General features: G+C 35.6%; 1 non-coding gene across 1 annotated transcript; it reads left to right on the top strand.

The window, feature by feature from the left end:
- The first annotated feature begins 9303 nt into the window (after positions 1 to 9303).
- Positions 9304 to 9412, top strand: LOC130965000 (small nucleolar RNA R71). The gene has a single exon (XR_009081060.1). It is a non-coding gene; the product is annotated as a small nucleolar RNA R71 (small nucleolar RNA).
- The last annotated feature ends 5690 nt before the right edge of the window (positions 9413 to 15102 follow it).

Here is a 15102-nt window from a genome sequence, read left to right as displayed (position 1 = left end):
AATCATAATATAAAATCAATAACTACCTATTAACTGTGTTTACTACATATTCATGCATTCTAATTTTTTAGTACAATACATATGCATTGCTATCACTATTTACTTTGGGGCATTTTGTCCCCTTTTATTTTTGTTTGCTCTTTTTCTTTTCTTTTTCTCTTTTTTTTTCTTTTTCTATTTTTCTTTTCTTAATCTATTTTTTTCTTTCCTTTTTCAATGCATATGATTAAGGTATTGAATGCATAAACATGTTCTTAACATTTTTCACATTTTCACACAAAGTCTAACATACTCAATTCCCAAACCAAACGTTTCCAAACCCACTTTTCCAATACTTAATTCATGAGCACTTTCACTAGTCTAAGCTAATCAAGGATTCAAATTAAGGACATTATTGTTTTTCTCTTAGAGTTAGTGATGAGCTAATGTAAAGAACAAAGGGGTAAAATAGGCTAAACATTGGTTTGCAAAGGATAATGAAAGGGTAAGGCCATATGGGTATGTAAGCTAAGTGAAACAAGGCCTCAATCATATAAGTGTATGCATACATCAAACAATGAAAATATAGAATTAAACAAGACAAAGATTAAAATTTTAGAGAGAAAACACACACTAAAAATAAAATATATTGGTTGATAAAATGCAACCAATCAAATAGGCTCAAAATCTCACTGGTTTTGTGTGTTCGAGCTCTAAACCATGTTCCAATATAATATTTCTTCAAACAAGTCTTTCAAAAAGTTTAATTCAAATTAGTGAAATGCTATAAAAAGTTTCTTGAAAAAGAAACATTACTTCAACCAAGTGGTAAAATATGCACAAAATCAAACAAACATGTAAATGCAACAACTAATTTAACAAAACGTCAAAAAGTTAAATGTTGGCATTGAGTCAGGAAGTACTAACCCGCGAAAGTCGGTATCGACCTCCCCACACTTAAAGGTTACACCGTCCTTGGTGCATGCTGAGACGTGCAAGTAGACGGGGGTTGTGAGTTACAACTGCTGCTCTTTCTCTAAAGAATGTGCAGATGGACTTGTTTATTGTCCCATTGAAAAGCTTTTCCTTTCCCTTCTCGGTGGCCACTCTGAAAGAAGAGAAAAAGAAGGAAAAGTAACCCAAAAGCAAAGATAAAAATAAATAAAATATGGGTGGGTTTATGCCGAATAATGAGGGTCTCAAATACATGGTAGCTACAATATGCAAGTGAGAAAATAGTAGAAGCAAATGGCATATCAATAGTGTAAAAAGTGCAATAATGGGGGAGAGAGTGTGGGTAATGAAAGACAATATAGGTGCATGTCAATGCAAAAGGATTACAAGCATTATAAAGGATTAGCATTGACTTAAATAATATTACCCAACAGTGTAAAACAAGTTACTAAGCACCAAAATAATACCAGAAAAGATACAACAGTTGAATAAGAACATTTAACACCAATGGAAAAATAATAAATTTAGAAAAGAAAATAAAAATATGCACAAAATTAAAATGCAATGAATGAAAGTCTGCAAATAAATTAAGAAAAATAGAATGGCAAAGAATAAGGATGAGAAGTTTAAGGAGTGAAGAAGAAGAAAGTAAGAAAGGGAGAAGAAAGAATGAGAAAGGAGAGAGAAAAGGAGAAGAATGGAATTTGCGAAGTGACGCGTAAGCGTCGCCCACGCGTACGCGTGGGTGTGCAAAAGAAGAGGCAACGCGTAAGCGTCGTCCACGCTTACGCGTGGGTGAGCAAGAATCCTAGTGACGCGTAAGCATTGGTCACGCGTACGCGTGACCACTGGTTGTCCTAAACGCCCAATACCAGCACCAAGGCAGCACAACTCTCGGGAAAATCACCCATTGATGCCGATCTGGCAATCCACGCGTACGCGTCGCTGACGCTTACACGTGGGGTGACTAAAATACTGGTGACGCGCACGCGTCACCCGCCCATACGCGTGGGTTGGCTCGTGCGCAAGGCACCCTTCCTACATAGCTCCCGTGTAACTTTCTGTAAGGTTTAGCATCGCATGTGACGCATGTGTGTGGTTCACGCGCACGCGTGGGACGCGCTTTTCTCTCTCTTCTTTTTTTTATGCAGAATGCAAAATACAGATGCTGATGCAAACATTATGAATGAATACGAAGAAAAATAGAAGAAAAATAAAACTAAGAATAAAACAAAATAAAACTGAGACTGAAAAAGAACGATCATATCATGGTGGGTTGTCTCCCACCTAGAACTTTTAGTTAAAGTCCTTAAGTTGGACATTTGGTGAGCTCCTTGTCATGGTGGCTTGTGCTTGAACTCGTCTTGAAACTTCCACCAATGCTTGGACTTCCAATAAGCTCTATCAATACCTAGTAAATTTCTCAAGCTTTGATGGAGTTCTTCACAAGCTTTGAGCTCCCAAATTTGATCCTCATATATTCCCGGATCCCAAATCTTGATTCTACACCCATCTTCCAGTTGATCATCATGATTCCATCCGGGTGGTAAGCAATCCGAATCCTCACTAAGGCATCCAAACAGCTTCCTAGACCCATTCATTCGAGCTCTACACCAACCCTTGCATTTAGATTTTAAGTGTCCAACCATAACGAACCTAGGATGGTGTTGCCAACCACTAACCATCTCCCTCTTATTCTTAAAGCCATAAAGAGCTCTAAGCTGACCATCTATCTCAGGTAGCCCATATTCAAGTGGGAAAGTAAAAGTTAAGGATATGAATTTTACCCACTTGAATGTTGTATTGGATGGTAATGGCTTTGGGTGAGAGGTCTCCAACAACTTTGGCAAGGTGATTTCAAGCTTCATTCCCTTGTGCTCTTCCTTGACAACTTCCACCTCTTTGCAAGCCTCTTCAACTTCAACCGCTTCCTCTTGGTAGCTTTCTTCCAATTCAATCTCTTCTGCATTGCCTATCAAGAACATGGGAGGCTGTGCTTCTTCTTCTTTAGTCTACATCTCTTGATCAATCTCTGCAGAGTCTTCAACCATGATATGCCTTAGAGATTGTACACCCTCTTCAACATCAACATCAAACACCTTGGAAGGAGGCTCTATGACTGGACTTTCCAATGGAGGTTCAGCATCTTCTAAGTCTGTAACCACTTCTTCCTTTTCAATAATTGCTGCTTTGTCCAGTTGTTTAAGTATAAGATCGTACTCATCCTTGATGATTTCCTTTCCAAGACAACTCCCTTTAACTACTCCTTCATCTTCAAGGGTCTCTCCTACCTCCACCTTTTGGGTCACCTCTTGCTCCTCTGAAAATAAGGTCGCGTGTAACCGATCCATCGCGATTGCATCCCTAAGACGATCCCTCCTCTCTTGTTCCATGTCCATAGTATAATTGGGATCATCTTTCTCTTAGATTGATGGATATGGGTGCTCTTCCATGGAAGGTGGTGATGGGATGGAGAGATCATTATGTGGTTAAAAAAGAAGTGCACAAGAGCTTGAGGGTTGAGTATTCGAGGTAGAGGATTGGTCCATGCGGGATGTAAGAGCTTGAAGAATATAGGTGAGATTAGTGATAGAGGCAAGTGTGGTATGAAGCTCTGTTTGCCCTTGGTGAATAGCACCAAGGGTGTTGTCATCCAGTGGAGGTTGGAGTGGATAGGAGGGTTCATTATTTTGGAGAAAGAACTCATAACATGGAGGTAGTTCCTCTTGGTAAGGATATGGAGATGGTGTATATTGAGGTGGTGGTTCTAAGTATGGCTCATATGGTGGTTGGTATGGTGGATAAGAATTAGGGTCATATGGAGGTGAATGGTGGAAAGGGGCTTGTGAGTATGGTGGTTCAAAGTTATGTTGAAGAGGTGGTTCACAAGCATATGGTGGGGCTTGTTGATAACCACAAAGGGGTCCACCGTATCCATCATCTTGTTACGCACCTCGGAATGGCTCTTGACCATAGTAATTTGGTGGAGGTTGGTTGTCACGAAGAGGTCCACCATAACTATTGTCTTGGTATGCATCATAGAGTGGTTGTTGGCTATAGCGCATCGGAGGGGGTTGTTGCCAAGAGGGTTGATCAAATCCTTGTGGCACCTCCCATCTTTGATTCTTCCAACCTTGATGCCTGTTCTCATTATAGCTTCCATTCTTTACAACAACATTGGAACCAAACTTTAAGCCAGAGGGCTGAGAATTCATAGTAGCTAATAAAAATTAAAAAAAACAAATAAATAAGCAAAAACAAATATTTACAATAACCAATAATAAGGCACACGTTTGCAATTCCCCGGCAACGACGCCATTTTGACGAGAGGACTTTTGCCGGTAAAGAATTTCACAAAAATAATCATGTTGTAAGTATAGTTTCTAAACCAACAGAGAATCCTTTCGTACAAAAACTTGTTTGTCACTAAAACAAACCCAATAAAATTTATAACCGAAGTATTCAAACCTCGGGTCGTCTCTTAAGGAATTGCAGGGAGGTGTATTTATTATTGGTTATGAGTTTTGTGGAAAATTTGGAGTTTGGGCAATGGGCACAAAAATAATTATAAATTAAAGTAATAAAAATTAACAAGAGGTTTTATATAATTAAATTAAAAAGCCTTGACCGGGGGTATGATTAATTAGAAGTTCTATCTTTGTTGGAATTTTCTCAAGTGTAGTATCAAAAGGTTGTTATTTTCACTTAGTTAACCCTTACTAAATAAAGGAAAGTCAAGTGATTGAGCTAACTCTTATTTGCATATCCTAGTCCTTTCTCTTGGGAAGGCCTAGCGTTAGTAAATACAGAATCAGCCAACAACTTCCAATTTAACTAATCACTTGAGCATTCCAACTCAACTGTCTCCTTTTAATCTACCCCCAAGTCAAGTTGGGAGTCTACTCTGTAATCATGCATACCATTTTTGTTGTTGGGAGTTTGGAATAGAAAAGAGACATGATAATGGAAATAAAATCGAAAGCAATTAAATAAATAATAAAATTGAGAAGAAACAAATTAAATTAGAAGAGAAATCAAATTAAAGGAACATTGAACCTAGAATTAAGAAGAAGCAATCCTAAAATTAAGAGAAATCCTAAATCCTAAATCCTAAGAGAAAGGAGAGAGCCTCTCTCTCTAAAAACTACATCTAAAACCTAAAAATTGTGAATATGAAACTTGTCCCCCAATGAATGGATGCATTCCCCCACTCTATAGCCTCTAATCTGTGTTTTTTGGGCTTGGATTTGGGCCGAAAAAAGGGTCCAAAAATTGCTAGGGGCAAGTTCTGCAACTTTCTGCACGTGGCGTTCGTCATGCGTGCGCGTGGATCACGCGTTTGTCATTTAGAAGTTTTCCTTGTCACGCGTACGCGTTAGTCGCGCGTATGCGTCCCTCGTGCTTTGCACAAGGCATGCGTCCGCATCGTCCACGCGTGCGCGTCGCTTGGGTTCTGCACAAGTCACGCGTCCGCGTCGTCCATGCGTGCGCGTCGTTGCCATTTCCTTCAAAACTTCATTTTCGCGCGTTCCTTCCACTTTTGCATGTTTTCTTCCTGTTCTCTAAGCCATTCCTGCCCTATAAAGCCTGAAAATACTCAACACACGGATCACGGCATCGAATGGTAATAAAGGGTAATTAAAATTAATAATTTTATGGTCTAGGAAACATATTTTCACATATATTAAGGAATAAGGACGGAATTGAAAAACCATAAAATTTATATGAATAAGTGAGCAAAGACTTGATAGAAACCACTCAATTGAGCATAATATAAATCATAAAATAGTGGTTTATCAGCGAGCGTGCTCTTTCTTCCGGATTGGTCCCCCGATTTTTGTTCCTCAGGAAATCAACTCAAGGGATGGTGATGTCCTTTTTGGGTTTACAGTTGTTCGTCCATAGAATGACAGAGGTCTAGATCTTGTGGCTCATGGTCCCTTCTGCTACGAGGAACGTTTTGCTCGTCAAGAAGTGTCATTCACAATGGTTGAGAAGATTCTTTCTGCTACGGGATATACTGTTAGTGATTACAATTATCGCATTCTTGGCCGTGTAACAGAACAATTGAATCATGCCAAGAAAGAGGAAGTTGACCAGTTGAATGAACGAATTCGTTTACTGAAAGTTGAAAATGAAGATCTTAGGGGACAAGTTGAAATGTTTGGAGAAATATTGGACGAATAGGCTGCATGTGATTGTGTTCGTATATTTGGTTCTAGTATTAATCTCTTCTTTTTGTTTTGAGTAGATGGAAGACTTGCATTCTTCCGGTTGTAACTGAGTATCAGGTGTTTTGGTTAGGCTTTATGGTTGAAACAAGCTTAATGTGGATCATGATGGGACACAATTTACATATGGGTTTGAGGCAGGTTTAATCACGTCCTAAGTGATTTTCATTAGAGAAAGTAATTGGGTAAAGATTTCCTAATTAGTAAGATAATATTATACAAGTAACTTTATACTGTTAGAAATAATACGTTTTAGTTAAAATTAAATACAAAAAAAATGATCAAGAATACTAGTCACACAAAAAGTATACTACTGTTATATGCATCCTGCTTCTGTGTTGTTATTCTTTTTTAATTGTATTATGTGCTTGTATTTGTGATCAAGAATGTCACATATTTCCCTTCATATAGTTGTTGGTTATAAAACATGTAAAAAATGTGTATGGTATGAATAATAATTAAAATAAAGAATCACAAACTAAAGAAAAAGATGATTTTGAGCAAGCTTCGGAATTATCGATTAAAGAACCAATCCTGTCATGATGACTTTTACTTATCATTAACAAATTATGAAATTTACGGTAATGAAAATTAAAAGAAAACAGAAAAATAAAAAACATTGACAACAAAGTTGGATATGTGTTTTTAAAAATATTTAATTGGATATTTATTTATTCATATTTTTATTAGCAAATCATTTGCTTAAAAACATGCTTACATCACTTGTAAATTGATTATTTATTAATAACTCAAAAAATATAATATTAATTTATGATATTATTTTGTTAAGTATATTTGATTTGTTTTTTGTACTTCGTTCATTATATTTTTTATATAGTTGTTTTTACAATACCCAAATTGAGTATGTTATGAATTTTTACTTTCATAATGAAAAATAATTTTCATTTATTATGTTAAAAATAACATACAAAAATAGACAATTTTTTAAGTATTCTTTGATAATAAAAACTAATATGTACTTGTTAAAATAATAATAACGTATAAAATAACATACTTTAATACTCTTTTTATGTACTCTCAACAATGTTGTTATTATTATTGTTGTAGGTTCTAATTTTGTATGAGTTATATTTTTATTATTATTGTGGATGATAAAATCTTATTATAATTGAATTTTGCTGGTAAATTACGTATGGCGGGAAAATTAAATAAAATTAAAGAAGGCATACCAAGTTTTAAGGGGAACCAAATTCTTATCACTTAATCTAACAACATTAATTTAATTTAGCAATGGTTCAGAGTGGTTAGGAAGAACTCATGTTCTTAGTTGGCGCGAATGTTAATTATTTTGTTCACCGCGCTTTTGGTGATACGGTGAGTGAATCTTCTAGATTTTTTCTTGTGAAGAAAGGATAAGATGCTATGATTGATTGATGGAGGCGCATCAGAAAGGGATGATGGGTGTCTTATAATGTGACAATACATGTGAAAGCAGGGTTTCTCTCACACTTAACCTTCCTTGGAGAGTGGGTATGCTGAAGGTTAATAAAACGATGCAAATATTTTATAAAAAAATAATTGCTATGACATATACAAGTTAGGAATGATACACTATAGGAAATGTCCCTCAATGTAAGCAAGACTCTGTGTTCGGCCTCCCTGACTTCACCGGTCCAAGATGCACAAGGCCCAAGCCCATTAACTATGGTTGCATCGTTCTCTTGAAAAAGGAATGCATGCACGCGTGGAGAGCTCAACACTACTTATACAACTACTTTTTTTTCCAACACAGCAAGGACGCTTCCTGGTAACCAACACTGATGGAGAAAAACAGTGTCTCACCCTTTAGCAAGGAAAAAGACATGTTGAAGTTTTCCGAAGATACCCCAACATCCCAATTTGAACTTGAAAGGTATAGATTATTAGTTTGAGCATAGATACACTAAGTCGTGTAAAATGATGCCTCCATACGGCGGGTTGTTTTTTCCGTAGGGAAGGACGAACTGATGCCAGTGAGAATGGGACAATGCAGGACCAACATGTGTTGCGTCTCCTTGGTAGCATTATAGAGGTATGAGTTCTTATTTGGTCAAGTTTATTTGTTGAGATGTAGATGTCACGAGGATTCTACTATGGTCGGTTTGATGTGGTTACTCATGTGCTGACTTGATACTTGTCCGTTGTACTTGCAGCATCTGGATAAAGATGAGGAAACAATGAAGGCCCTTCTGCAGTTTCATGGAGACCAAATCAAAAAGCCAACAGAAGTGGTTGAAGGTCACAGCCACATACTCGGAGCTTTGATCAAGAATGTGTCAACCAAAGAAGATCTTGTGCCGGCCAAGAAGAATGAAGGAAAGAACGCTCTAGCAAAAGAGAGACGCGGTCGACCTAGAAAGACCAGCGATGCCACCAAGAAGACAGGGATGGGATGGTAGCAAGGAGGACGCCAGAGTTGAAATCGGCAAAGTCAAAGACTGCGGATAGTTCCTTGAAGGTCAGATTGGGTTGAAATGATTGTCATGTGTGACTAGCTACATTTCTTTGTTACGTACTTTGGTCTCCATGGAGCCTCATGTGTTTATACCATGTGTTTTTCATTTATGGTCATCTTTCTTAGCGGAAGCTATACTTTGAGGAAGAAGAGTCTAGCACCGATGTCATGTTGGAGGTACAGCAGCAGGGTCATAGAACTCCATTCACCTATTACACTCATTCTAATGCCTATATAGATGGTGCTGAGACACCTAAGGTATGACCATTATCATCCTATTGATGAATATATATATATATATATATATATATATATATATATATATATATATATATATATATATATATATATAAAGATCATATATTCTTTGCCTATTGGAGTTTGTCCTAACTAAGTATGATTTGATAAAAAGTGTATGGAAATACTATTCCCACTGCCTGAGGGAATGGAGTTAGTTGGAATGGAACTTGCAGTTGCCACCTATGTTTTTGGAAAGGATTTGCCGAAGAGGTTTAGCTATCAATGTTGAACGATTTCGATTCTCCTGTTTGCCTCGGATGTTTCCTATAGTTGCCTCTTTAGGCGTTTTCTTCCTGTGGAGTGATCCACCAGCAGAGTTATCCAGTGACATCTTGGATATCTCAGAAAGGCCATCATAGAATATGTCTAGTGTGGTCCAGTCTGAGATCATGTTGGAAGGACTTCTTCTGATAAGTTGCTTGTATCTCTCCCAAGCTTCATAGAGGGATTCACCCTCTTTTTGTCTGAAAGTTTGAACTTCCACCCTAAATCTGCTCAACTTTTGAGGTGGGAAAAATTTGGTCAAGAATGCATTGACCACTTTCTCCCATGTGTCAAGACTCACTTTAGGTTGAGAATCTAACCACAATCTAGCTCTCTCTCTTATAGCAAAAGGAAAGAGCATAAGTTTATAGACCTCAAGACTCACTCCATTGGTCTTAACTGTGTCACATATCTACAAGAAGTCAGATAAGAATTTATTTGGATCTTTTTGTGGAAGTCCATGGTACTAGTAGTTCTATTGAACTGATGTCACCAGTTGAGGTTTCAGCTCAAAGTTGTTAACTCCAATGGCAAGTATAGAGATACTTCTGCCATAGAAGTCAGAGGTAGGCGTGGTGTAAGCACCAAGAACCTTTTTTGCCTCTCCTTCATGATTAGGTTTGGCTGCCATGTTGTCTGCTTCTTGTTCGAAATTTTCTGAGAGATTTCTTCCAGAGTGTTGTGCTTTAACTTGTTGTAAGCTCTTCCTTAAAGTCCTCTCAGGTTAGTATCAAGATTAAGGAGATGCTCTTTATCTCTGTTCTTGCTCTTTAACAAGAAGACATAGATACAACAAGAAAGGAAGCTTCTATGCCAGAGGACAGAGAACTCCTAGTGAGATGTGAAAAAGAAGAGAAAGAAGAATGAAGATAGAAGAAGGAGAAGAAGAATTCGAATATTAGAAATAAAAAGAGAAACAAGAATTAAAATATTTTTGTTTTTTATTTATTAATTAAATTTGAAAATTAAAGTTAATTAACTAAAAAGTTTTGAAAATTAATTAATGAATTTCGAAAAAGAGGAGGGAGAAATAAAAGAAGGATTTTTGAAAATTAGAAGAGAGAGGAATCAGTTAGGAAGTTTTGAAAAAGAAAAAAGAGAAAATAACTAACTAATTAAGAAAGATTTGAATTTAAGATAAGATAGAAGATTAGAGAAGATTTGAATTTAAAATTTGAAATTAGAAAAGATAAGATAAGAAACTATAAAGATTTGAAAAAGATTTTTGTAAAATTTGAAATTAGTAAAGATAAGATAAGAATTTGAAAAGATTTGAAAAAGATAAGATTTAAAATTTGATTTTTCGAAAAAGATTTGATTTTAAAATTTGAATTTTGAAATTTTAAATTTTAAATTTTGAAATTGAATTTAAAATTTGAATTCGAAACAAGATAAGATAATATTTTGAAAAAGATATGATTTTTGAAAAGGTTTAATTTTGAAAAGATTTGAATTTTGAAATTTTAAAACTAAGATAAGATAAGATATGATTTTGAAATTGAAATTTGAAAAATTTGTTGAGAATTTCGAAAATTGAAGTGAAAAGATAGAAAAGATATTATTTTTTTATTTCTGAATTTAATGAAGAAAGAGAAAAACAACAAAAAGACACCAAACTTAAAAATTTTAGATCTAAGACACCTAGTGTTCGAAAATTAAGAAGAAAAACACAAAGAGACACCAAACATAAACATTTTAAGATGAAAATAAGAAGAAAAACAAGAACACTTTGAAGATCAAGAAGAACACCAAGAACAAAACTCAAAGAATTCAAAGAAAACAAGAACATGCAAAAGACACCAAACTTAAAAAGACTTTAAAAGAAAAACACAAGAACAAAAACAAAAGACTCAAACCAAAAATAAAGATTGAATAAAGAAAAGAAAAGGTTTTTGAAAAAATTTTGAAATTTTTTGAAAAAGAAGAAGAAAATAAAAAGACTCAAATAAAATTAAAGACAATACCTAATCTAAGCAACAAGATAATCCGTCAGTTGTCCAAACTCGAACAATCCTCGGCAACGGTGCCAAAAACTTTGTGTACGAATTTTCAAACTTCGTATAACTGAACCAGCAAGTGCACTGGGTCATCCAAGTAATACCTGAGTGAGTCAGGGTTGATCCCACAAAAATTGTAGTTTGAATCAAGCTATGGTTATCTTGTAGATCTTAATCAGGCGGATAGAAGAGTTGTTAGATTTGTTTAAATGCATAAAAAGAATAAAGAGATCTAAACTAGGTTGACCTGTTTGCAATGATAAGAAGATGGTTAAGGCTTGGAGATGCTTTATCCTTCTGGATTAATCCAGTCTTATTGTCTTCTTCAACTGTGAATGATTTCTTCTATGGCAGGTTGTATGTGATTGACACCGGTTGAGAAGTCGCCAATGCTCCTCTAGATCTGAACTCCAGGGTTAGTGTGGATCCATTCTAATTGAGGGTGAAGCTCCTGCAGTTCATTGGATTTTTTATTTTAATAAATAAAATAATTATAATAATTACCAAAATAAATAATTTAAAAAATATTTACCGAAATAAATATCCCTCTCTTATCTCGTTTACACTGAACGAGATAATTTTGCATGTATCTTGTTTACAGTGTAAACAAGATAAGACGGGTGGACGCGAATTGCGTATATCTCGTTTACAATGTAAACGAGATAAGACGAGTGGACGTTAATTGCGTATATCTCGTTTACAGTGTAAACGAGATACATGTATTTTTTAAAAAAAATGAAAATAATAAAAAATATTAATATTATCAATAATCCAAATTTTTAGCATGCAATTAGTACATAAAAAGGTTGGTAGAAGAGATTAAAATGGATATGTTTGATCAAGTAGTATTAAAAAAGGTTGATGGGACAGTGGAAGAGAATTGAAACGGTTATCTCTCACGTTATCTCCCACTATCCACGTGACTATCCCATCAATCTTTTCTAACAATTGGCAAACGATTATTTTTATTTTTCAAATTTAAATAAATCCAATTGGATCATAATTTAATTTAAAATTTTTTAAAATTGATATGTTTGATCAATTAATACTAAAAAAGAGTACATACAAAATTTTAGTTTAAATGATGATCCAATTGGATTAATTTCAATTTGAAAAATAAAAATAACAGTTTGCCTATAAGAGATGGATGGAATATTAGTGAGAGAATGGAAATAGTTATCTCTCACGTTATCTTCCACTATCCACATGAGAGATAACCGTTTCAATTCTCTCCCTACTATTTCATCAATCTAACAATTGGAAGCAGTTATTTTTATTTTTCAAATTTAAATCAATCTAATTAGATCATAATTTAAAATGTTAATTATAAAAAAAATAATATAAATGAGAAAACATTATGAGAAATTTTCATTGGCCCAATAAAAAATAAATATATTTGGTGTTGGAGGTGGAAAATTGAAGCACGAGGAATATGTGAGTGTTTTCTTTTTCTTTTATAAAAAAATAAATGAATATAAAAAGTAAGAGGATGCTTTTCTTGCCGATGTTTTCGACTGTATTATTATGTTGTTTCATTTGGTCTATCCAACCCCACTCTCGCATTACTTTCCAGTCACGTATTCACACGAACCCAAGAAGAACACGGGTGGTTGTCAGGCACGCGGTCTTAGATTGAAGAACGAAGATGATTGTTACAGGTCATCTCATTCATCAGATTGAAGAACGAAGATACATCTTAGAATTGAATCAAACACGGATTGAAGAGAAATAGTAAAACTTTTATTAATCCATAAAACTCAGTAGGGCTCCTCCCCTCAAACTAGGAGGTTTAGGAACTCATACTGATAGGAAATATAATGATAAACGAAAAATGCTATAAAAGTCCTTGGAAGATTATGTAAAATATCCCTTAAATACTAAACTAATGACTAAGGATTATATAAGAAGGGTAAAACAGTCTTTTAGTGTTAAAATCCACTTCTTGGGCCCACTTGGTAAGTGTTTGGGCTGAGTTTTGATGAGATCCATGAGATAGAAGGGCTCTAGGGCGTTGAACACTGGCTAGGGGCACCTCTTTGGACATTTGGACGCTGGTCTCCCTTTGGTGGGCGTTGGACGCCTGGACTGGGGTAGATGGCTGGCGTTGAACGCCAGTTTTGGGCCTTTTATTCTGAAGTAAAGTATAAACTATTATATATTTCTGAAAAGATCTGGAAGTTAGCTTTCTGTAGCTGTTGAGAACGCTCCATTTGGATGTCTATAGCTCCAAAAAAGCTCTTTCGAGTGTAAGGAGGTCAGATCCGGACAGCATCTGCAGTGCTTCCTCTGCCTCTGGATCAGACTTTTGCTCCAGCTCCTCAATTTCAGCCAGAAAATACTTGAAATTGCATAAAAATACACAAACTCATAGTAGAAACAAAAAATGTGAATTTAACACTAAAACCTATGAAAACTTAGTAAAACTTAAATAAGACATACTAAAAACTATATGAAAACAATGCCAAAAAGCGTATAAAATATCTGCTCATCACTCTCCCCTTTTTCTCCTTGATCTTGGCCTCTAATAGCATCAGAAATGAGTTGGACTTGGGCCTGGATGGCTTAGAAATCACCCAGCGTATTCACTTTAATGAGGTCACGTGACACTTGTCACGCGTACGACACGTCGCCTGGCAGATTTCCTTTCCACGCGCACGCGTGTGCCACATATATGCGTCGCCATGAATTCTGCAAATCCTCATTTCTTCATGAATTCTCCACTTTCCATGCTTTTCTCTTCACTTCTTCCATCCAATCTTTGCCTTATGAATCTGAAAAAACTCAATAAATATATCAAGGCATCGAATGGAATTAAGGTGATGATTGGGATTAGAGAGATTGGATTGCCAAGGAATTGGGATCCAATCAATTACAATCCACCATAGATCTACTCATATGATTGAGAAGGAAATTGAGGCCCATTTGATTCATAGTGGATTATGATATCTCCAATCCCTAATGAATCTTTCTCTTTGATTTTCTTCAATTTAGATTTCCCTGAATTCACTTTAATTGCAATTGTTTACTACTTTCTTGATTCCCAGCACCCAAATCCCAATTTACGTTTCATGCAATTTAAATTCTGTTGCCATTTACATTTGTGCCTTTATTTTCTTGCATTTTAAGATTCAACGCATTTACATTTCTTGCACTTTAAGCTTCTGCCCTTTTACTTTTCAGCATTTAAGTTTAAGTACTTTACATTCAAGTCTTTATCCTTTCCTTTCCAGCATTTATACTTTAGCACTTTACATTTTGTTGCTTTACTTTCATTGTGAATTTACTTTCTGCTCATTTAATTTCACCAAACTCTTCCAAATATTAGCTTTACTAGACTAATCACCCAACTAAAATTGCTTGATCCATCAATCCCTGTGGGATCCACCTCACTCTCGTGAATTTTACTACTTGATGCGACCCGATATACTTGCCGATAGTTTGTGCGGATGCGTTTCCCGCCATCACGTACCCGCAGCTTGCAAATTTTGCAGGGTGTGTGCACACCAGAGTGTGCGATCGCCCTCAACAGAATACTTGTCCTTGTGTGTGCGTGCGCACATGTCATGACATTGCCCCTACTCCGAGCACGCGCATAGTAGTGGGCGTGCGCACACAAATCAAAACTCATAATTTCTGCAACCATAACAGAAATCAGATTTTTGACACCAATTTTCAACCATCATATCTTCCTCTATAAAATTCGTATTTCTGCAAAATCTATATCATTTTAAAGCTCTTTAAATTATCTTTAATTTGATATAAAATTCATTCAATTTCAAAAACTATAGCAAAGGATATGATCCGTCATAGTTCACCCAAAAGCTAGTTTTCACCAAAGTTCACAAGTTCGCAACACCTTAAAGTTCACAACCAAATCAAATAAAAGCCCATTACATCTCATCATGAAACACTACCAAATATT

The sequence above is a fragment of the Arachis stenosperma genome, chromosome 2 (genome assembly GCF_014773155.1).
Source record: "Arachis stenosperma cultivar V10309 chromosome 2, arast.V10309.gnm1.PFL2, whole genome shotgun sequence".
Lineage (NCBI taxonomy): Eukaryota > Viridiplantae > Streptophyta > Magnoliopsida > Fabales > Fabaceae > Arachis > Arachis stenosperma.
Note: the sequence above shows the minus strand (reverse complement) of the source record. Positions and strands in the feature narration are given on the sequence as shown.